General features: G+C 35.4%; 1 protein-coding gene across 13 annotated transcripts in view; it reads left to right on the top strand.

Moving 5' to 3' along the window:
• The window catches only part of INPP4B (inositol polyphosphate-4-phosphatase type II B), a 981822-nt gene that overhangs the window by 137766 nt on the left and 819764 nt on the right, over nt 1-24292 (top strand). The window contains exon 1 of one of the 13 annotated variants that reach the window (XM_074229240.1): nt 14478-14831. The exons of the other annotated variants lie outside the window; for them this stretch is intronic. The gene's annotated coding sequence lies outside the window, so the exon portion shown is untranslated. Of the gene's footprint in view, nt 1-14477; nt 14832-24292 lie in introns of those variants that run through there. 13 annotated transcript variants of the gene reach the window in all.

Raw genomic sequence — 24292 nt, forward strand, 5'->3', positions numbered from 1 at the left:
AACATCTGCCTCTGTAGAAGCAGACTGTATTTCCTTGGGCAAACACTTTTCTAGGTCTGCAAAATGGCCCTATGAATAGTTAACTGCTTGTCTCTAGTTGGCATTTGTATGAAAGCTCAGCATTAAGAATTACCCTTCCCCCTGTACATAGTGTTTTTCATAGTAATATTTTTGCATAATGCAGATCTTTTCCACTGGCTCTTGAGTGCAAGATTTAAAAAAAAAAAAACAAGAGATGTGAACTGATTCTTTATCTAATTATCTACTCTGTTGTAAAGGCATTTCATGAAATTAAGCACTAGTCTCAATTCAATAAGCATTTATTAAGGACCAGTCTCTGATAGGTGCTGGAAATAAATAAATAAATGGAAATTGAGTCTTTGCCCTCTCAGAGCTTGTATTACTCCAGTATAATGGAAAGCATATTGAAATTGGTGGCAGGAGACTAGAATTTGAATTCTAACCCTTTTTCTTAGAACCTTATATGGTCTTGGGCAAATCATGTCGTCCCACAGTTCCCTAGTCTGTAAAATAGTGTGTACTGAATAACTTTTATGGTCATCAGCTCCAGATGTGAATCTGTAATACTGGAAGTTTGGTAGCTCTTGTGATCTTTTTCTTTTTAGTAGTTTTGCTAATTCTTATATTTATATATATATATATATATATATATATATATATATATATATATATATATCTGTATGTATGTATGTATGTATGTATGTATACATACAGATTCTAAGATGGAATATAGGCTATATTCATGAACCTGGGTTTGGATAAAACCTAAGTGCTTCCTATAATCAATGTTCTCTCAAACCATTTTCCTTTTCCTTTTCCATTTTCCCCCTCACTTTTTCTTCTTTCCTCCTTTCTCTCCTTTCCTCCCTCTTTCCCCTCTCTTTCCTTCCTTCTTATTCTCTACCTTTCCCCTTTTATATTCTTCCTCCTTTTCCCTCCCCTCAACATATGTTGAATGTCCACAACTGTGTTGTACTTTATTTGCTACATGCATGTTATTTTCCCCAATGAAATGTAACTGAGTTCTTTGAGAGCACGAATATTTTAAAAGTTTTTGCCTTGGCAGCTCTGTTTCTTAGTTCAGTGTCTGTACATAGAAAACAATAAATAAACATTTGCTGAGTTAAGTTGCCATTAAAAAGGTGCTGAGGAAAAAGTTTGGAGTCACTAATAAACTACAGTTTTCCAAAGGCAATCTAGCTAGAGTCCTTTATACTGTTCTATTTTGTGTACAATTCATTTTCCAGATTTAACATAGGCATGTATGTTTGCATGTACATCTATGTTTTCTAGGATGGTCATTCAACTGTCAGTCTAAACAGCAGGCATGAAAAATCACATGTGTGCATAAACACAATGATGGTGTGTTACATTCATGCACATCTTTGTAGCTCTCTCTTTGGTGGCAACTATTGCCTCTTTTTTATGAGTATTCCCAAAACTTAGGGTACTTAAATTTGTATCTAGAGAGATGCAGCCAATCAACTTTCCCAGAAGATAGCAAGGAGGTGGCACCTGATTTCTTAAAATGTGAGGTTGAATATTCCTGCATTGTAACTAATATAGAGAAAATAATCAAGTATTCAAGAAGTTCATTTAGAAAGAACTATTTCTGCTCAGCACTAAAATGTATGTAGGATCTAAGAATGAGTGCTAGCTTCCTGAGGCAGCTAGGGATTATAGCAGATAGACAACTGAACTTGGTATTAGAGAGACTCCGGTTCAAAATAGGGCTTCTCATGCCTAACTGTGAATCTTGGCAAGTCACTTAACTTGTCTTGCCTCTGTTTCATTATCTGTGAAATGGAAATATAATAACTTCCATCTTTCAAGATCGTTTTGAAGATAAAATGAGATATTTGTAAAGCATATACAAGCCTTAACATGTTACATAAATTCTAGCTATTGTTGTTGATGCTATTTTTGTTTTGTAGATAAAGTACTTTCCTCACTTGGGGCTCACCAATCAAGTTTTAAAGAGGAGGTAGTTTGATTTTTCTTGAGAACTTATGTTTAATCTAGGTTAAGTTTTCAGAAGCCATTAGAAAAATCTCTTCCCGGCTTTATCATTCTAATAACCAAAGAGCCTCCTCATCCTTCCTTTGGATCCACATCTGTATCTTAGGAGATAGGGCAAGGTGGTACAGAAATCAGAGGTCCTGGTACTTTTAGACCCATTTTCCTTTTCTGACTTCCTTGACTTACAGATTTATCTTCTTCAACTTCACCTGGGTCCTCATGGCAGCAAGGAAATCCTCCTATTCATCTTTAATTGATTCTCTGTCCCAATTCCCCACAGAAGATATTCCAAGCCTCTTCTCTTTTCAAGCTTCTTATACCACCCATTCCCTCAACCTTCTTAACTGAGGACCCCAGGTCTTATTTTTAGACATAAATTAAGGAGACTATTTGCCTAAGCACTCTCTTTCCTTTTTGCCAGATCCTCTCCTCTCCCATATTTTCCAGTAGATTTTACTTTAATTCATATCTCTTCCTCTAATCTTAAATTTTTTCCTATTTCCTGATCCTTTTTTCTATTTTTTTTTAAAAAAGACTTCCTGAGTAGATATTATCATCCCTATAATCCATTGTTCTTTCTTCAATTTCTATTCAACCTAATAGCTAGAAAAAGTTACCTATGATCTCTTCCTCTTTCCCCTTCTCTCATTTACTCCTCAGTCTTTTGTAATCCATTTATTTACCACATTACTCACTTGAAGTTGTTCTTTTCAAAGTTATAAATTGTTGTTTTAGTTTGATGGCCCTTTCTCCTTTTTTTGACTCCACTGCTAAATCTAAGATTGTTGACCCTTTTCTCCAGCTGGGTATCCTCTCTCCTTTCTGTGTATGAAGGCCTGTTTTTGCTAACAAGGGTAAAAACAGAAATTTTTGCAATACGAATCAATTGTATGATAAAAATTATATGATAAAATCAATTATATGATAAAAAGAGTTTGGAAAAACTGGAAAGAAGTCTAATAGAAATTGGGCAAAGATGACCAATTCTCAAAGATGACCATGACATAAGGGAGGTGATACCATGACAAACATAGGAATTGGGTTAGAGTGAGGGGGTGCTGTGCTAAATGACTTTGCCAATATTAGATCAAAATGGATACATGACATCTATATAAAGAGATTTTACAAGAAACTTGGAAAGACGGGGAACATATTCATCACACTTAAGGATAGGTGAATAAGCAAGAGAGAGAGAGCGGAGTGAGGTGTAAATGGATAATTTTAATTATATTAAAGTTTTTGTTCAAATAGACATTTAGCCAAGATCAGATGGAAAACAGAAAATTGTAGATCAAAGTCTCATATCTCATATCCCAAATATTTAAAGAACAGTCAAATCTATAGGAATATGAATTATTATATAATTGATAAATAGTCAAAATATATGAACAGGTGTTTTTCTTTAAGTAAATTAAAGTGATTTATAATCATAGGAAAAATTCTCCTACCTTTTCACTCTTCCATCTCAAGTCCTCTTTATATCCATTACATATACCCTAATTTTGGATTTTTCTCTTAATCTTCTGTTCACACCCTTTTCTCTTCACTATCTTGGTGATCCTATCAGTTACCTGTTCTTAATTATCATCTCTAAGCAGATAAAGCCTACTGGTAGCATTGGCCCTATATTGGCAATTGCCCTGTGGAGTTTTAAACTATATGTCCCAGAGCATGCCTCAAATTCAGCATGTCCAAAATGGAACTCATTATCTTCTCCTGTCCCAAAGCCATTTCTCTTTCAAACTTCCCTATTTACATGAAAATGTTCTACCTTCCTTCAATTGGTCGTATTTTCCTCAGCTACTTAATTTTCCTCACCACACATATGCAATCTGTGACCAAACGTTGCCTTTTCTTCCCTCACAACATTTATTTTATAGCTGACTTCTTTTGTTTACTAACATAGACACCATCTTAGTTCAGGCTCTTATTACTTCTCACCTGGAAAATTGCAATGGCCCCTTAAGTGTTATCTCTATCTCACATCTCTCTCTGCTCCAATCCATCTTCCATATGGCAACCAAAGTGATTTTTCCTTAGGCACAAATTTGACCATGTCACTCGAATACTCGATAAACTTTAGCAGTTCCCAATTACCTTTGGGAATCAAATTTCTCTCTTTTAGAGTTCTTTAGAACCTGACTTCAATCTATTTTATTGCTTCGTCTGTTCCCTAACTGCACAGTGTATTGTAGGGCTATCTCACATTTCTGTCATTTTGTTCTGGCTATCCCCCATACTTAGAATGCAACCTCTCTTCCATCTTTGCCTGGTGTAATCTCTCCCTTTCTCTAATATGTGGCTCATCCATTTCTTTGAACATGAGGTTTTTGTGGATACCCTCCCCAACCCGCACTTGCTAGTCCCTTCCTTTTCTAACTACCTTGTAATTTAACTATCTTCACTAAGCAGCTAGTTGGTTTGATGGATAGAATCCTGGGTCTGGAGTAGAGACTATTTGAGTTAACATTTAGCTTCAGACACTTACCTTATTGTTTGACCTCAGGCAAGTTATTTTATCTGTTTACCTCAGTTTTCTTCAAGGTAAAATGGGGATAATAACAGCACCTATAGCCCAAGCGTTGCTGTGATGATCAATTGAGATAATATTATAAAGCACTTATATAGCACCTAACTGATACTAGATACTGCACAAATAGTTGTTGTTCAATTGTTTTTCCTTCATGTTCATCTCTTCTTGTCCTCATTTGGAGTTTTCTTGGCAAAGATAAAGATGTGGTTCATTTTTCCTTCTCCAGTCCATTTTATAGATGAGGAAACTGAGGCAAACAGGTCAAATGACTTAACAGTAAGTGTCTGTGTCTGGATTTGAACACATGAAGATGAGTCTTCATCGCTCCAGATCCAGTGTTCTTTCTACTGTGCTACTTAGTTATCCCTATAAATACTAACTGGCTAACATTATATTTATTTCCTAGATATGCTATCATCCCCAAGATAAGTTTATTGAAAGTAGGACTAGTTTTATTTTATTTTGTATTATATTGTTTTGTATCTATTTTCTCAGTAACTAGCACATGCTATATATACATACATATATATATATATATATATAAAATCATTGCTTATTTATTGATTGATTGCCCTTTTCTGCATTTGTACTTGCTCATGAACTGTGTTCACTGTACCCTGACACAGTCCATTCACACTAAGATAGATATCCTTCCTAACTTTGTAAAACTATTGCAATCATGCTGACTTCTCTGACCTTAGCTCATTGAGTATTTATATCTCAATACTTTTTAACCTTTGTTGGGAGGGAGGGCAAACTGTTAATTTTTATTGATATCTTTTCTTTTTCCAGCTTCATTTTAATTACATCCCTTCTCTTTCCTCCTACCTTATCTAGCTGTTCATCACTTATGACAAAAATTATCCGCTTCCTCCCCACAAACCAGTTTAGCTAAACATATCAGTTAATATATACTTTTAGATTATAAGTATATACTTATTAAACATTATAATACATATGATGTATAGTATACATACTGTATATTATATGTAGGATGATATATATGTCTTATAATATATGTGGTGCTTGAAAAGTACAAATTTGTATATACTATTAAATTAGTCAATATATTCTATTATTATATATTATTAGGTAATACAGTATATGGGAAAATTGCATGTTTAATGTTTTTTACCTTTACAAAGAAGGAGGGAAGGTGAATTTTCTCTTGTTTTTTCAAAGGCAGATTTGGTCATTATAATTAGAGAGTTCAGTTTGATTTTGTGTTCTCTCTCTCTCTCTCTTTCTCTATGTCTCTCCAAATGTATTCCTGTCTTTGTCTCTGTTTCTCAAATATATGTTCATTATATAAAACTGTAGTTATTGTATACATTGTTTTACAGATCTTGTTGCTCTTTGTCTTTTCATATATCTTCTTGAGATGCATTTTTTGTTCACCATGATACTAAATGACTTGGTCTGTCCTGGAGTCTTTCTTTAAAGGACTAAGTGTGTAATACATTGAAGTTCTTCTTGCAAAGTCTAGGACCCCCTTGAGCCAAGGAGGGGGCCTAATGGTAGTTAGTTGGGAGACTAATCACATCAAGTTTTAAGGTCAATGACCATCGACTTTGAACTAACACTAAAAATGAGGGATGAAACTGATGTTTAGCATTTAACTTTCCTAAAGCAGGTTTGAACAAGGTGGGGAAAAATAGCCTCTTCCAGGAAGTGGTCTTAGAGGAATATGAATGAAGTAATTAGTGATGCTCCAGGACTAGAGAATTTCTTCTGGTGCTTTTAAAAAGAAAAATGGTTGGTTTGGTTGGAAAGTACCCTCTTGCTCACTTGTGATGCTAATTCCATTTGTTGACCTGTTAATTGAACACAGTCACCCTGATTCTCCCCAGTGTACATGAGCTTATGCTTGATTGCTTCTTGTGAATCACTTGGCCTCCATGTACACATTGGTTCTGGCAGGAAGGTTGGCAGAGAAATGGAGTTATATAGAGCCACATTTTGCTGCCACAGAAGCTTTGTTTATTCCACACCAGTCCCTTCTGCACTAGAAAGGAGTTGTGCTAAGGACATTTAGAATTATTGCAAAGAAATTCAGAACTCTAGCTTACATGTCTTTGGATAGATCTCTTTATCCATCTTGCTATTTCAAAGAGCCTTAACAGATTCATATCTGGGACAAATTTGATAATGGAGGTAGGTGCTAGGTAATGGGAGTTGCATGTCATTATTGCAGCTCCTTGTTATATGGATTGGAACACTTGTCAGCATGAGGATAGACAGTCAACCCAATGAGTTGAATTAAGTTAAGAAAGTAGGTTCTAGGAAAGGGGCAAAATGCCAATGGGCTGCCAACAGATGGAGCTTTGTACTACTGAGGGTCCTCTAAGGAGGAAGTCCATCTCCTAGGGGACACCTTGGAATAGCACCCCACTCTGCTCTTAGGTCTGCTATTCATGCTCCACATATAGCATTAACAAATGGTGAATATAAGTCTAATAAATACAAGGATTCATTTAATTTTGTAGGGGACTACTTGTAGACTTTGTTTTAAGCATGTATCAAAGGCAAATACTTTTATTTTTAGGCTTTTGCAAGGCAAATGGGGTTAAGTGGCTTGCCCAAGGCCACACAACTAGGTAATTATTAAGTCTGAGGCCGGATTTGAACTCAGGTACTCCTGACTCAAGGGCCAGTGCTCTATCCACTGTGCCACCTAGCTGCCCTCCACTGTGCCATGTAGCTGCCCAGGAATACTTATTTTTAACAGTAAATATTTCTATGTTGTTGATGGCTATTGATATTCTAGATGTGGTAGCTTTTAGTATTTATAAAGCAATCTCCATGAATTTCCCCTGTCTCCATTGAGTAGCTCACATGCAACTTGATCTGCAGAATTATTATAGATGTGAATTATTAACTACTATACTTTTACATAACTTTTACATTAAAAGTTACTCTGAAAATACAGAGCAAAAATTAGTCAGGTGTCACTTGTTGCTTTGCTAATAGAAAACAAAACCCTAGGGAGAAAGTATGATTATGTGATTATTTGGTGTTTTTGATCAGTGGCTACAGCCAAACTGGATACCTCAAGCTTCATAATTTCCCAATTAGACTGTCTTTTCAATGGGAAGAAGCAGGGCTCTGCTCACATCCCCACATTGTGCTACATAGACATTACCTTAGGATCTCAGTGATGAATATCTGCAAAAGAAAACAAACCTGTTATTGTATTCTGATATAGAGTGAACTTTTAGAAGCTTCTTGGGAAATCGGTGGAAGCACACCACACCACACTGAAGCAAAAGAAGACAAAAAAGGAGGAAGAGGAAGTGAAAAAGAAGTGCAGTGTCTTTTTTACTCTCTTTGGATTTCATAATAAAGGAAAAGTCTTGTGTTCAACTAGTATTTTATTATTTTTTAAAAGTGTAAATGAGAGAACTTAATTACTCTGCAGATAATTAATGTTTACTTAAATAATTCAAAAGGAAAAATTGAGCTACAGCATGCACTCTTTATAACAAAATAATATCCATCTAATTCACTTGTTCACCAAGAATTTGCAAATCATCAGTTAAGTATAGTGCACTTAGGGTACCCCAGGTATAAGAGTCCTTCATCCATTTGGTGTCATTTATCCCTTTGGGTCTGGCAAATCCTACTCAAACTAATGTTTTATTGATTACATTCATAATAAGAGGAAATCTAAATTACACTTAGAGGTTAGTAAAAATACAAGATTTCTTTTTTCCCTAAGTTTTCAATTGCTTTTAAACCCCAAAGTCAGGTATGCTGTGAAATTAGGGTTGCTTGTACAATTGACAAAAGATGATCAATGTGATGAAGCATTGGCTTGGGGAAGGGGGGGTTACAACAGAATTTGGACAACTCTTACCATAGATGGAAAAATGGAAAACAGTGTCTGCCCTCTTGGAGCTTTCATTCTCCTGGGGGAAAATTGCATGTGCACAATTAAGTTATTGAAGCTAAAATGAGGAAGGAGAAAATATTAACAATTAATGGGATCAGGAAAGGCATCTAGAAGAAGCTGATGTCTGAAATCAGCCTTGAAGAAAATGGAGGGAGAAGTGAGAAGAAGAGCAGAAAGGTAACAGGCTGAGGCTGAGACCATGGAAGAGTAGATAGCTTTGTTTGGCTGAAATGTTGCTTTTTTTTTACATTAGGTTCTGACCAAATTTAAAGAATAGGTAATGACAGAGTTCCATTATTCCCCTCTATTTTACTTATCTTAATGTATTATTACTATTACCAAAACTATAACAGACAATAGAGGGGAATATTAAAATCTTTGCTTTATTCCTCTACCTATTCTCTGAGAAATTTTCAGTGTCTTCCACTTCATATGACATTTACTTTCAGTTTTTTGGATGCTAATAAAAAGGATCCCTTTCTCTCTGTTTTGTAAAGATACAAATTTTATCAAAACTTTTCTGTATTATTTACAGAATAATGTGGTTTGGGATGTTTTTGTTTTTAATATGATTAGTTATGTTGATTATTTTTATATCCATATATAAATATAAATTATTCATACATATATATTTATATTCCTTATATCTCTGGTATAAATTACACTTGGTCATAATGAATGATTTTTGCAGCCTTTGTGGGCAAATTTTATGTAAACATTTTTGAATCAATTTTCATTATTAATGTTAATTTGTGAGTTTCATTCTTTGCTTTATCCTTCCCTGGTTTAGATAATTGGGCTATATTTGGATAAAAGAAAGAATTTGGTAGCATGCTTTCTTTTTTATTTTTATAATAATTTTCATGGTTTTAAGATGTTTGATTGAATTTTCCTATATCATCAAGACCTGGATTGCTTTTTTTAAAAAAAATAAGGTTTGCCACAATCATAACATCATATAAGTGTATATCAGTATATCCTATCTTGGCTCCTGTGACTAGATTAATAACTCCTTAAAGGTAAGGACTGGTCTTCTTAATTTTGCTTTGCATCCATTCATGACCCCTAACATAAGGTTGAGCAATAGGTGCCCAATAAATACTTGCTGATTCATATCCAACAGCATGGTAATGCCTGTCTAGTTCATAAATAAATACATTCTGAGACAACATGTCTAAAGGATAGAGACATAGCCTCAATCACAGAAAGGTTTTCTACGAATATGTAAGCCATTACTCTCAGAATGACCTTTGTGCCTTTGACTCTGGCATCTCTGAGAAACTATTCTTTCATTCTCACACCAATTTGCATGTCATCTACATAACTAAGGATGAGGTCTGAAAGGATTTACTTTTTGCCCTGACTGGTGGAAACTTTGATCCTTTGATTCACCCAGCTCCTTATGATTAGATGTAAAAGTGCAAATGGAGATTAGTTGCCACAAAGCTGGGTCTACTATTTCTGCCAAGAGCTTTTCTACGTGTTTGCCCAGGAAGGACCAGAATAATGCCACAATCATAGGTTTATACTGGAGGGAACCCTAGAGGGATCACAACCCAGCCCCTCATTTTATAAATGAAAAAAATGGGGCAGCTAGGTGGTGCAGTGGATAGATCACCGCCCTGGAGTCAGGAGGACCTGAGTTCAAATACAGTCTCAGACACTTAATGATTACCTAGCTGTGTGGCCTTGGGCAAGCCACTTAATCCCATTGCCTTGCCAAAAAAAAAAACCAAACTATAAAAACTATAAATGACAAAAATGAGACACAGAGAGGTATAGTGATTTGCTCAGGGTCCCATAGCTATTAAGTGTCTAATAAGGTGGTCTAAGACAGGTTTTCCTTGACTCCTTGTCAAGTGTTCCAATTCTCCATGCCTCCTCTTGCAAGAGATGGGACTAGAATAGAGTTCAGTTCTGATTAATTTATTAGTTAACTAGAAGTCCACAGTTCATCTTTAGTAGATCCTTTTTCTTTCTAGAAAATAATAACAAATTCTAAACTCCATATCAAAGCCCTCTCTAAAATGATTCCCATTGGCCTTTCCAGCCATATTCAATATCCTTCCTCTTCACTCACTTTCCAATCTAGTCAGACAAGACATCTAGTTGTACTAGTTTGCATCTCTCTCATCTGTGCCTTCATATAGATTGTCACACATAACTGGAATTTAGTCCCTTCTTGCTTCCTAGTCTTCAGAATCTCCAACTTTCTCCAAAACATAGCTTCTATGTTTTTTCCTATTTACCTAGTTCAAGGATTTTAATTTTTGTTGCTGTTGTTACAGATGCCTTTAGCGGTCTGGTAAAGGCTGTGGACCCTTTCTCAGACTAATGTTTTTAAAATTATAAAATAAAATCAAATAGTAATGAAAGAACCCAATTTTATTAAAATAAAACTATGATTTATCCTTCATCCAAATTCAGGTGACCCCTGAAATCTATTTTGGAACTTCTTGTGGATCCATGGGCCTATAGTTGTTGACTGTCTCTTCTTCTGAAGTTACTTTATATTATTTCATATTTATATTGAAGTTACACTGTCTGTATAAACATTGCATTTTCCTGTGATAAGCTACTTAAAAATAGAATTGTTTTATTTTTTTCTTTTTCTCATCAGCAAAAAACACAGGGTATTTGCATATTGTAGGTCCTTAAGAAATGTTTCCTGAATTGAACTGAGTTGACTGGAATTGCTGGTGTAAGGGATTAGATTTTTTTCTTCTCTTTTCATTTTTTAAGAAATCTTTTTTTTTCTCTCTTCAATCTCTCATGTTATTTGGGCAGAGAGTGGCAAAGAAAAAGGAACAAATTACTTGCAATAAATATGCATAGTTAAGCAAAACAATTTTCCCTTATTGACTATTTGTTCTGTACCCTAAAACTATCACTTCTCTGCCAGGGGTAGAGCACATATTCATCATGTTCTTCTGGAATAATTAATGGTCATTGAATTGATCACAGTGTTTTTATAGATTTCAAAATTGTTTAGATTGATTGGCATTATTATTATACAATTATTTTTCTGGTTCTGTTCATGTCATTTTTTCTCCAGTTTAAAAAAGTTTTCAAAATTGTTTGTTTTTATAATATTGATGTTATAGTAAATATTATTCTTTTGGGTTCTGTTCACTTCTCTCTGAATTGGTTCATGTAAATCCTTCCATGACTCTTTAAAATCATCTATTTCCTTATTTCTTACAGCACAATAATATATATTTATACACATACTATATATATGTATATATATATTGAATAAAAGTTTATATATATAGATATAAATATCTATGTATCTACACCCAAAATTTGTTAGTCATTCCACAATTGTTTCTATTTGTTGCCAATGCAGAAAAATCTATTATGGAAATTTTAAAACTTAAAAAATATTTTTCTCTTTGATTGATTTAGAGTATGATCTTAGTGGTAGAATAGTCGGGTAAAAATACATGCAATAGTTATAACATTCACAGGTTTACCAAGTCTGTCAATGGGTTTGTTCTTCCAGAATGCCTTCAAAATTTGTCATTTTTCCTTTTTTCTCATCTTTGCCAATCTGATGGGTATGAGGTAGAATTTGAAAATTGTTCAAATTTGTCTTTTTTTCTAAATAGTGATTGGTAGTGTATTTTTTTTTTCTTTATGACTTTTGGTAACCAGGTGTTTTTGCCTTAAGAAACATCTCTTCGGGGTGGCTATGTTGCACAGTGGATAAAGCACTGGCCCTAGAGTCAGGAGTACCTGTGTTCAAATCTGGTCTCAGACACTTAATAATTACCTAGCTGTGTGGCCTTGGGCAGGCCACTTAACCCCATTTTCCTTGAAAAACATAAAAAAAAGAAAGAAACATCTCTTCAGGGCAGCTAGGTGGCACAGTGAATAGAGCACTGGCACTGGAGTCAGGAGGACCTAGCCTCAGATACTTAATAATTGCCTGGTTGTGTGACCTTGAACAAGTCACTTTTAACCACACTGCCTTAAATAAATTTAAAAAAATAAAAAAAATCTGTTCATGAATTTAGACCACTTACCATTGGAGAAATGATGCTTTTTCTTTCTTTTCTTTTCTTTTTAAGGTAATCAAGGTTAAGTGACTTGCCCAGGGTCTTACAACTAGTAAATGTGTGAGGTCAAATTTGAACTCAGATACTCCAATACTCTATCCATTGCACCACCTAGTTGTTTTGATACTTACTCTCATAAATTTGAATATAGAAGGATCTGATATCTAGGAAATGAAAGACCTTGCTGCAAAGATTTTTTTCTCCTTAAGTTAATTGATTTTGCCCATTAAGCCTCAGTAAGTAAGGTTCCCTTAGGATTCTATTCACACAAGCAAAGGAGGTGGTGATGGTGGGGAGTGGGGCAAATTAATAATTTGATAATTGGGAATATCAAATTCAGTGCTGGTTTTGCCATTACCACTGCCTTTTAGAATATGAAGATTTTGTTGTTTAAATGGGAAAGAAAATCCTAAATCATAGAAAAGCAGCAAATGATGATTACATAGTCTTTTATTGGTTTTCAGGTGGTTAATTTATTATAATTATCAGATGACTTAAATGGTCACTTATCTATTCAATGTTTAAAAATTGCTCTGCTTTAATCTTCAGAAACTAAAATCAGACGTTTGTCTCAAGTGGAAAGCAGGGGTGATTTTTAAGGTTCAAAGAGAAAAGAATTAGAAAGGCAGAACAGCCAGCATTAGTTATTGAACTATTAAATGTATGACTTCATTATCTTATATCACCTGGGTACCAAAAAGCACTTTCCTTCCTATTCCAATGCAATGAGAAATCAGAATTTCAGGTAACATACTTATTTTAAAAATTCACCCTAGACATTTAATAATGATAATGATAATAATTAATCTGTCCTTGTCTTTTAATGGCTTTTATTTTTTATTAATCCTCACAGAAAAATAAGCCACATGTGATGGATAGGTATGATAGAGTAAAGAGAATGTTGGAAAGACCATTAGATTCAGAGTCAGACAATCCAGTTTATAATCCTGGTTCTACCACTTGTGATTTGTTTTCCCACTGAACTTAGATGATTCTGGAAGAGAGAGTAAGTTTGATGACTTTGAGAAGCTGTGCCCCAATTTAATCCAATTCATGAACAAGTCAAGACATTATCCCATGATTAGTCCTCTTTGAAAAGCAAGGACAAGGAGCAGCTAGATGGCACAGTGGATAAAGTACCATCCCTGGAATCATGAAGATCTGAGTTCAAATCCAGCCTTAGAACTTAATAATTACTAAGCTGTGTGACCTTGTATAAGTCACTTAACCCCATTGCTTTGCAAAAAAAAATAAGAAAAGAAATAAAGAAAGAAAAAGAAAAGAAAAGAAAAAAGAGGACAGCAAGGCTTCTAGGTGCCACAGTGAATAAAATATGGGATTTAAGAGCCCAGGTCAAATCTGCCTTGGACACTTAATAGGTGTGCAGCCCTTGGCACATAAGGTTGCCCTCTGTCTATGTCTACTTTGGTTTCCTCATCTGTAAAATGGAAATACAATTTTATAGGCCCCATGGGGTTGTTGAGAGAATTAAATGAGATATAATATATAAAACCTTTTGGAAACTTTAAGATTCTATACAAATGCTTTGTGTTACTTCTAGCTTCTATTTGCATTGCCTCGAATAAGTCCCTGAACCTCAGTTTATTCATTTTTAAAATGAGAGATTTGAATTAGATAGTCTCTGAACCCATTTCTAGCTCTAGGTGGATAATTTTAGGATCATAAAAGAAATGATTTGCCTGCATTGTACATATAATTTGTCCCATTAGGTAATAGTCATCTTGAATTTCTACGTGATATATTTAAAACTGAAAGGATGACTAATATAGTGAATGGAGGATTGACTTTTGGAGTCAAGAAGAGTGAAAGACTCAACTTTAGTCACTGATGTAGATTGTGAAAATGAAAAGGAAGCAGTCTGGGAAGAAAAAACAGTAGCATTTATCAAATAAAATGTAACATATATTTTTACCTCTGGAGTTTGGTAGTATGGAGTCAAATTCTGTTTCTGACATTTGCTACTCATGTGATCTTGTGAGAGCAGCTTCATATTTTGGGTTCCCCAGTCAACAACTCTCTAAGATGATACATAAAAGAAGAATTACAGTTAGGAAGGGAAGTGCCCCGAGGATCTACATGTAGAATCTTAGATTCTAAATCAAACCAGTTCTAGAACTCAAGGAATAGAAACCTAGCTACAAACTATGGTATTTGTTGGTATTTGTATAGATTGTGATGGTTCCTCTGAAAGAGAAGCAAGGATATATGTGTTAACCATGTGTCTGTTACTGATTCAACTTTTTTAGCTCTCTCCTGTATTCTGAAAAGCTGAGCAGTACATATGGTAAGTCTGATCAATCCTAGACCTGTGCAGAATTACATACAGTCTAGGTTTCAGCAACCATTGAAAGGAAGTTTTTAAAAAAATTTACTTATTTATGTACGTTGTTATTATTTAATACTCAGGATACTAAAGACATCTGGGGCTTTTTTCAAGCACCCAAAGACCCCAGATACTATTTCAATATAATTATGCTTGACGTGCAAAAAAGTTTGGAAGAGTTTCTTTGGTGGGTATGAGGAAGGAGGGGAGGAACTACCCCTCTGGAACATTCTCTGATTCTTGTTGTTACTGTCTATTGATCATCTCCTTCCTCTGGAATTTATTTATTGTGTCTATGTGTATGAATGTGTCTTGATAGAGAGATGATAGCTAACCTAGGTAGCTAGCTATATATAGATGATAGATTGGTGGATGGATATAGATGTACACATATTTATACATATGTTCACATATGTGTGAATATGTACATTTATATATATATCTTATGTAGAGATATAGACAGATGGGGAGAGAGAGACAGAGACAGAAAGAGATAGAGAGAAACAGAGAAAGACAGAAAGAAATAGGGGGAAAGAGAGACAGAGATGAAGAGACAGAGAAAGAAAAAGAGACAGAGTCAGCGAGACAGAAAGTCAGAGAGATGGACACAGACACACACACAGACAGACAGAGAGACAGACAAAGATAGAGACAGAGACAGAGCCTGGGAGACACAAACAAGTGACAGACAAGGAGAGAAAGAGAAAGAGAGAGAGAGATTCTAGACAGGAGGGAATATAATATATCAACCCTGATAAGACTAAATTGAAAACTAGCCTGACTGGCCACCAACATCTTCCACACAGGTTAAGGCAGACTATAGTCTCAGGAAATGGCCACTAGATGGCGATGCTGCATAATCATCCCCCCAATAATTAATTTTACAAGGGGCCAGTATTGAACTTGGTCAATAGAACCATTTGGAAACCCACGTCTTAATAAAGAGTAGAAAGCTTTCTCTTTTTGACTTACTTCAATAATTTGATCTTAAATATCTTTGATATGAATACTTTCTTAAGAAATCAGACTGCTACCCATTGCCATCTCTCATCCTGTATTCATCCCCTTCCATCAGTCACTCACAGAAGATCTACCTAGGTCTGGAGGTCTTCCTCTTTTAACATTTTAGGAGTACTGTTCTAGTGCTCAAGCCATTCATTTGTGACTCTCTTCTCTTTCTCCTTGATTATCCACTTCCTTGATCATGATGGAACCTTCCCCAACTTGGGACAAGCCTCCATTTCAACAGGATACAGTGAATGTATTCTGGCTTTGGAGTGGTAGAACCAAAGCTTGAATTCTAGCTTTGACATGATCTATGTGACATTGGGCAAGTCATCTAATAACCTGGGCTTTTATTTCCTCATAGAATTAGGGAATTGGGTTAGATGACTAATGATAACCTTTTGGCATGCATGTAATGTGTTGTAGCCTACAAATATGTACCTGGAATCTCTCTGTTGTTTCTTGTGTCACCTGAAAATTTTCTATTTCATGGCATTTGATAATGGCCACAGTTACAATTCTGAAATGTTGGCAGCTGTCAAAATGAGTGGGAGCAATGTGAGAAGACACAGTAGAATCTATCTCTCAAATAAATTTTAACATTTATTTTTACGTATGGAAAGAGTTCCAGATTTGGAATGAGACCTAGATTTAAATCTTAATCTAGACATTTGTCACTTGCATGATCTTAGGCAAGTTACTTTACCCTTCGAGGTTCATTTATCTCATCTATAAAACGACGGGAGTGGATTAATTTATCCCTAAAGTCTTTTCTGGATCTAAATTCTAAGTTCTACTGAAAGATGAACTATTGAGGAATTTTTAGAAAATATAATTCTTAAAATTCAATAAAATCAACAACTTTTTAAACTAGTGTGCATAAATAGAAACTTTTATTGGTATTAATTTTCAAGCATTCATTTTCTTGTGCCATAAAAATGGCTATCACCATTCACTTAAATGAAAAGATAAAATTAAAGATCCCACCCTCAGTTAGAATTGAGGCTAATATGTGAGTTTGATGTTCACTATTCTGATTATCATGGAAACTTAGTCTTTGGAGGGTCACACATATGTAACTGAGGTTTTGTTCCAGGGCACTAGATTTAGAGGCAGGGGTAGGGGCTGAGAGCCATGTACCTAAAAGATTCAGAGGTTTGAGACAATATCTTTTATTCTTTTTTAGGCAATAGGGTTAAGTGACTTGCTCACTGTCACATGGCTAGGTAATTATTAACTGTTTGAGATCAGATTTGAGTCCAGGTCCTTCTGACTCCAAGGTTAGTGCTCTGTTCACACCACCACCTAGTTGCCCTGGAATTCTACAGATAAGGAAACTGAGACTTAGGAAGATTGAGTGATGCGGGATTTAAAAGGTAGAAATAGCTCATATTTGAACCAGATCCTCTGAATCCAGATTCATAGACTCTGGATTCTAGTAATACCACATAATCTAATATATACCATGATGCTGCTATTGTTGTTTTCAGCATTTCAATAACAGAATTTAATACCTACTTAGAAAGATTAATCATGGAAATTACTAGAGTTCCTTCCCCCTTACTTCTTTGTTTTTTCTTATTCTGTTACTCTTCCCCTACTTCCTTTTTCCTTCCTACTTAGAAGTACCCTTGCTTCTTTTCTTAGGGTATCCTCCCCTCTTCCCAAAGAACTAAGATCTACGTCTTTTCCATAGCATAGTTTTCCTTAGCATAGTTTATTAAATTAACACTAGATATAAACATTTTGACAGGCTCTGATAGAGAAAATACCTTTCCCATACGCCCCCCCAAAGTCCTGGTCTTTGACATTCAGCCAACAATTTTTGGTTTTCTTTCTTATATTCTGCCTCAGAGGTGATTCTCAAAACTAATTGGTTCCAATGGATACTCTCAAGGCATTTTGAGGTGAGGGCTCTTTGATGAAGTTCCTGGGTTTGACACATTTCTAAACTGTTTATGCTATGAGATCTGTGGATCTGTGGCTGGTTTTGGTTATTTATAGTGACTGACTCTCTTCTGGAAGCTCTTTCAGATACAAGTCTTGCCTTTTGTGAATAGACGCCGATTAATAAAAAGCAGAACACAAAGGTCTTGTGGAGGAGCCATTCCTTCTCCTGGCTTGGTCCTGTCTTAAAACAAATTGGAATAATTCTAGCTTCTGTGGAAAAAAAACTGAAAAACATGAAGTGAACAGTGGGGAAAGCCAGTTTGGCTCAAATACCTATATTTAGAAGCTTAGAAGTACTTGGGAACTGATTTATCTAAGCAATTACCATAGCTGTCTTCTTCACTCTATAGAGATAGAACAAACTCAAGCATTGGCAAAGTTCTTTCCTCTTCCAGGAAAAGTGGTAGAAAAAACTGTAATTGTACTTAAAAACCTGGTGGGCCTTGACTTTTCTCATTTTAGAGGCAATCACCTAAAATAAGGCAAAATACTCACAGCAGTAAAATTTGTGCCTAGAGGAGTGACATTATATAGCTGATATGATAAAAGGGGTACTTTCAAAAGATTAACCCAGGGTGGTGTGCATCGTAGATTTTTTCCTTTGGTATTTTATTAAATTTGATCTAAAGATTTGGGACCTGGAAAACCCTCCTGCCAGGATTCATGAACTAGAAAAATAAACACTGAATACACAATGACAGTTAACATTTGTCTAGCCTTTTAGGATTTGCAAAGTCCTTTTAAGTTTAAAGCTATTAAAGTATAAAACTTTTCTATCACTCTTGGGACATCCTGTAATATTTCATTTTATCTTTACAAAAATCTGGAAGGTGAGTGATAAGGCTTATTCCGATTTTACAGATGAGGAAACTGATATAGGCAGAAGTTATAAAGTTCTAAGGCAAGACTTCAAGAATTACGTCTTCTTGACTTCAAGTCCAGTTCTCCCATCAAGCATTTTGGTTCCAGGAAGATCCCAAAGGGCTCAGATCCAGACAGGTGTAATGGACCTTTTCCTGAGACACCAGGTCCCTACTGCAGACCTGGTCTTGATTGGAGTCTTTGGGTCATCTGTGAATAAATGTTAGGGCTACGGTCAATAAGGGACTCTGCCTCCTCCAAAGATGACATTATTAGATCATATCTTCTCCAGAGGATTGAGATTGTTGGCTAGAAGGAGATTAATTGGAAAATCATTATAGTATGTCATAGGATGGAAAGGGTCTGAACTAGGATGGTTACCGTGGATATGGAATACAAAGAAACAAAATCAGAAGTATTATTTTTGCATCTCCAAGTCAAATCTCCTAGGGAAGTATCTATGGAAGAATTTGGACAAAAATGACACTGGATAAGAGGAAATAATAGCTTGGCATCTATGCTGACAAAGGGACTATGAACAACGAAGAGATTAAGAACCATGGAAGTATCAAACATTTTATTTTGGAAGCATAATATCTAATATTGAATCTAAGGGATAACTAATTTTTCCATTTAGGATATGTAGAGAGGTCTAGTGGATATGGTACTAGATGGGGAGTCAATAAATCCAAACCCAACCTCAGCCACTTAATAGGTCTATTACCCCAGGAAAATTTCTTAAAACTCTCTCTGCCTCAGTTTCTTCATCTGAAAAATAATAATGGTTCTATTAGGGTTTTTGTGAGGTTAAAATGATATGATATTTGTAGTTATTACAAACTTTAAAACATATAAATACTAGCTGGTATTAATATTATTATTACTGTTATTTTTAGAATGCCTATTATAATTCTCTTCAAGGGGAAGAGGGGACAGAAATAAAGGTACCCAGAGATCAGGGCACTAGGAATGAGTGCCCAGAAACTCCTTTGTAGCTTACATAATCAGAAACATAGTAGAGTTGATTTTGCTGCATTTTTCTTTTCCTGGATAGATCAAGGACATTGTCTGTAGAAAATCAAAGTGACCTATTTGACCATGTCATCGTCTGGTTTTCAGAAATGTATTTGGCAGGTGTATCAGGAGCATACAAAAGTAGCTCATAGACAGCCTCAAGGCCAGAAACTATTGAATTTCTGATGGGAATTTTTTCTTTTTTTTTTCTGAAAGGCAAACAATTATTGACATTTATCTGGAAGTGAGGAAAAAACAGATGTGCAAAACTCTGTGTAGGTTGGAGAGAGTGACAATTCCCTCAGCTTTTCTCTATCTTTGGATTGTTACTCATTGGATGGGCCATCATAAGGCAGGCCAAAGATGACTTCCAGGCACTCAGTAAGGTCATTGAATCATCCACTGACTCACTGGATTTCTGATATTTGTCTCTGGGACACAAACCTTGTACAAATACAGTCATGAGGCAAGTGGTTCTTAAGATGATATGGCTGATCTTTGGTAACATTTCATAATTGTTCTGTTTTTTTCATTGCTTGTATTTTAGTAACATGGCTCCCTTTGTCAGTTGGGTGAAATTTATGAAGCTCTTATCAGAATATTGTTTTAAGTGCATAAAATAAAGTACATGGACTAAAAAAGGAGCAATCATAAAGAAATAAAGTTTGCAAAATATTTTTAAAAATGTATAGATCTCAGCTTAAGAATCACTATTTTAGGGGGCAACTAGGTGACACAGTGGATAGAACACCAACCTGAAGTCAGGAAGATCTTAATTCACATACGGTCTCAGACACTTAAAAATTACCTAGATGTATGAACTTGGGCAAGTCACTTAACTCCAATGTCTTGCAAAAACCATTAAAAAAAAGAAAATCACTATTTTAGATGTTCCTAATTGACACTTTTTAATGGCAACCACAGCAGGTTCATATTTCACTTGACCAAAGATTTGCTCCAGGAATAGCTGCCTCCATTTAAAAAAATGAATGCTAATAAAAGTATGAAATAGATTACAATTAATGCTTATCCCCCCCACCCAGAGTATCTCCAGACCAGAGACTTCTTTGAGAATAAGAAAAGCTGTTCATTTGAGAAATATATTGCTATGCAGTGCTTCTGTAGGACATTAGTGATATGGGAATTGGAACCAGAAGGGATTTATTAGGTTATCTAGTTAAAGCTTCTTGTTTTAAATTCGAGGGGGATGTCCATCAATTGGGGTATGGCCAAACAATTGTGGTGTATGTATGTACATGATGGAACATTATTGTTGTATTAGAATCCAAGAGGGATGGGAATTCAGAAAAGCCTGAAAAGACTTGCATGAACTGATGTTGCGCAAGATGAGCAGAACCAGAACATTGTGTATCCTAACAGCAACATGGGGTGATGATCAACCTGATGGAACTTGCTCCTTCCATCAGTGCAATAATCAGGGACAATTTTAGAGTATCTGTGATGGAGAATACCATTTGTGTCCAAAAAAAGAACTGTGGAGTTTTAAAAAGGGCCCAAGATTATTACCTTCAATTTTTGTACATCTTATATACAACATAATTTTGCTATCTAACATTTTATTTCTTCCTTATGATTTTTCACTCATCACATTCAATTTTGATCAATGTGTAGCATGGAAATAATGTAAAGATTATCACATTGTCTTCTGGGGCAGGGAGAGAGGGAGGGAAGGAAGGGTGGGGAGAAAAGTGTAAAATTCAAAACCTTACCAAAAATGATAGGTAGAAACTGCTATTGTATATAATTGGAAAACAAATAAAATATTTCTATAATAAAAAACCCTTCCCATTTTATAAAAGAGAAAATATAGAGGAGTCAAGTGACTTGATCAGATTCATACGTATAGCAAGTGAGTATAAGATTTGACATCAGCGAGACCTGAATTCAAATCCTATATCAAGAGGTATACAAATTGTGTTGCCTTGAATAGCTTAACCTTTCTTAGCTTCCATTTGCTCTTCTTTCTAACTGTATATTTGTAGGCCATTTGTTTGCAACTTCAGTTTCCTTTGAGGTCTACCTTGCTGACCATTTGTTAGACAGTCTAGCTGAGATTTTTCTTTTCTTTTCTCCTCTCTTCCTAGATGATTAGAGCTTAATTATAACTACATGTGCAAGTAGATTAAGGAATTCAGAAGCATATATCCTGTCTTTTAAAAGATGGTTCAGGATTCTTATGAATCTGTACTGACTGGTTAACTCAGTGGGTTAGCCAAGCGGCATCAATAAGGCCCCAATTTCAAATTATATTACACACCCTGACCAATTAGCTTTATAAGTATGTGTATTAGGGGACTTGGTGGCAAAAAACACCTAGAAAAACTGAAATCTAATCCCTCTCCCAGCTGTGATTTGTGCTCCTCAGATTGAGGTATGTAGGGTCATCTTTACATAGTAGGAACAACATTGTTGTGACTCTTGTTTGACTGGCTTTTGTTTCCTATTGTATCAAAGGTTATATAGAGAATGAAAGATGACATTGATCTTCTTGAATATTTGTTAAAACTAGGTAAATGACTAACTGGCAAATTACTTTTGATTCTCTGAGTGTAGTCCTCTTGTCTTTTCTGACAAACACAAAGAGCTATTGCTAGGTCTTTTTTAAAAAGAGCTGACAGTTTTTTACACCCCAGTCTAGAAACAGATGCTTGTCTGTATCTTTAGCAGAGTCTTATGACTGTTATAGACCATTAGGTAGATTTCTCATATGGGTCTGTGTTCACTACAAATGAGACTGAGTCCATCTACTTTGCTAGCCTGCAGTTGTATTTATGGCCTATTTTGAAACAAAGATTTCCAAAAGTAAAAGGGTGGCTTACAAAGGCACTTAGTAGCAACAGGACTGTAATTTTGGTCTTAGAAGGACACTGGTAGTAAATAATTTCGTTAATGTTTCTTTTTCTCTCGATTCACTGACTTCTTGAGGACATATTTTATATGGGTTAAATTTATTTTCAAAGAGTGCTGTAAAGTAGCCTTTAGATCACTTGTGAAGGCTAAGAAACAGAGTTTGGCTTTATGGCTCAGAATCCAATGGGCAACTTGATCAATCGTGTCCAGTCTACCCCCATTTGCGATTTTCTTAGCAAAGATACTGGAGTGGTTTGCCATTTCTTTCTCCAACTCATTTTACAGTTGAGAATATTGAAGCAAATGAGGTTTAAATAACTTGTGGAGGGTCACATAGCTAGTGTCTGAACTCAAATTTGAAGTCAGTTCTTACTGACTTGAGGCTGGTTGCTCTACCCCAGGATCACCTAGTTGCCTTCTGATGAGCAACACAAGCTTCTAAAACATGGAAGACTTTCTGAAGTTCAAGAGGGAGCATAAAGGGTTGAATGAAATACAAATGATATTGGTATATAGAACGATCAGATCCAAATTCATTCTTCTCTTCTATGATTCCTTTTTAATCCTTAGTTCTGCTTATATATTTATAAAGATGCCTAAGACATTTACTGGAGTCAAAGCCTTTCCCAAAGTTTTTGTTAATCATATTTTCATTTTTGTTTTAATGTAGTTTATAATGAGCATATGTACTCAAATTCAAAGCTCCATTTCCTCATTGTGGTTCTCATTGGTAATTTCATGAAGCACAAGCTTTGATTCACTGTACAGGCTGAAAAGGTTTTGAGTATAAGCCTAACAGTAGACTATGTGTCTTCTATCCTATTACCAGATAGGCTAAATATGAAGGGTTTCATCAATAGACAGAAGGTAGACTAACAAGAGATGACCTATTTTAGTTATGACAATTCATTTAATAGGATAATAGATTAAAAAAGTAAAGGGTTTAGAGAATTTCTCATCCAACTGCTCATTTTTCAGATGACAAAACTGAGACCTAGTGAGAAGTGACCCATCCAAGGTCACTCAGGTAAGTTGCAGAGCTGACATCTGAACTGATGGCTATGCCTTGAAATGTAATATTCACTCCAGTTCACTGACTCTAAAGCCGAATACCATAGAAACACCTTGGGGGAGGGAACACTGTAGTAATAACTCTGGAGAAAAGCAATGATGTATTGTCCTTTGTTAAAAAAGAAAAGTAATTGGGAGAGGTAGGAGAATAAAGAGTTAAGATTCTCACAGCTAAAGGGAAAATGGGTGTCTGACAAACTGCAATTTGCTATTAGTGGTTTTTAGTAGCTGCCAGACAGTCTCTTTCATTCTAGTCTCCAGTCTTCTATTAATCTACACATATACATATTAGCAGTCATTTGAATTACTCATTGTTACTTGTTCACTCTCATCCTCTTTCTATGTAGGTTCAGAGCAATGTATGACGTGGGGATGGGAACTGTGTAGATGATTTTATTGATGCAATAAGCTCCTGATGAGACAATTTTTCTACCAATAGAGTAGGCACCTTCTCCACAACTTAGAATATTAAGAGAGTTAACTGAAGCTTGCTTGGGGTAACACATCAGTATGTAGCAGGAAGGGGATTCTTGTTCAATTGTTTTCAGTCATGTCTGAATCTTTGTTGACCCCATTTGGGGTTTTCTTGGCAAAGTGGTTTACTGTCTCCTTCTCCATCTCATTTTACAGATGAGGAAACTGAGCCAAAC

The sequence above is a fragment of the Macrotis lagotis genome, chromosome 3 (assembly GCF_037893015.1).
Source record: "Macrotis lagotis isolate mMagLag1 chromosome 3, bilby.v1.9.chrom.fasta, whole genome shotgun sequence".
Classification (NCBI taxonomy): Eukaryota; Metazoa; Chordata; class Mammalia; order Peramelemorphia; family Peramelidae; genus Macrotis; species Macrotis lagotis.